We start from the raw sequence: 1,062 nt of genomic DNA, 5'->3' as shown, positions 1-1,062 counted from the left end.
CTTGATTAGAGATAAATCCCATACATTGTCAATGGAGGGAAAAACTATAAATAAAGTTAAATATTTTAAAAAGTATAAACTTTTTCAAACAACTTTTTCACCAATGAAAGTTCAAAGATAGATGAACATTATAAAGTTTGAATGAAGTTTCAAAGTGAAAGTATGACGGGAGTAATAAGAGCTCAAAAAAGTTAACTGTGGAAAAATGGGACCTTTCTTCCATCGACTCTCATTATAAAGGATGTAAAAAAAAGGTTAAAAAGTTAAAAAGTATAAAAAGTATAAAACTTTGTAAAAATAAAAATACAAGCACACATCACTGCAAAGAGCGAACAGTTTTGAAGTTTGAACTAAAATTCTAGCATAAATTATGTGGAAGTAGTAGGTGACCGAAAAAAGTGGCGGAAATTGGAATAAATATAGACTGTGGATACCTATTGTGTGCTCGCTGTGGCGAGCCCACAATAAAAAGAAGCATTGAGGGTTTATTATAAGATGATTTGTATTTCTCATCAACTTCTACCGGTACGTTATTTAACCCATTTTAGGTGCAGGGAACCCCTTTTGGTGTTCTATAGCATTACGTTATGCTTTAGCTATTTAAAAACAGCAGATCTACAAGCTCGTAGCGCGCCACCGAGTGGCGCGCTACGAGCTTGTAGGTCTGCTATTTTGAAAAAATCGAAGAACGACTTGACATTAGAAACATGGCTTTTTCAGACAACTGTCATTTTCAACAGATATTTTTAGAATCTGATCTCAGGTCAGAACGGTGTTAAAAATAATCACCAGAAATGTGTGATATTTAGATTCCAATCATCTCCCACTGGAATGAGGATTATGAAGATGATGTAATCCAGCTGTGTTCCACATCCAGATTATTTTATAATCTATTTATATTCTGATGAACGGAGACGATCCCTTTTGTCACCTCAGAGATCCTTTGGCAGAACAGATCAGATCTATACAAGCTCACGATGGTTTAACCCATTCTGACCTGAGATCAGATTTCATACGAGGTTTCCACTGGACAGACACTGGTCTGATTAACCCCATTCTGAC

The sequence above is a fragment of the Protomyctophum bolini genome, assembly GCF_963924005.1.
Source record: "Protomyctophum bolini genome assembly, chromosome: 17".
Taxonomy (NCBI): Eukaryota; Metazoa; Chordata; class Actinopteri; order Myctophiformes; family Myctophidae; genus Protomyctophum; species Protomyctophum bolini.
Note: the sequence above shows the minus strand (reverse complement) of the source record.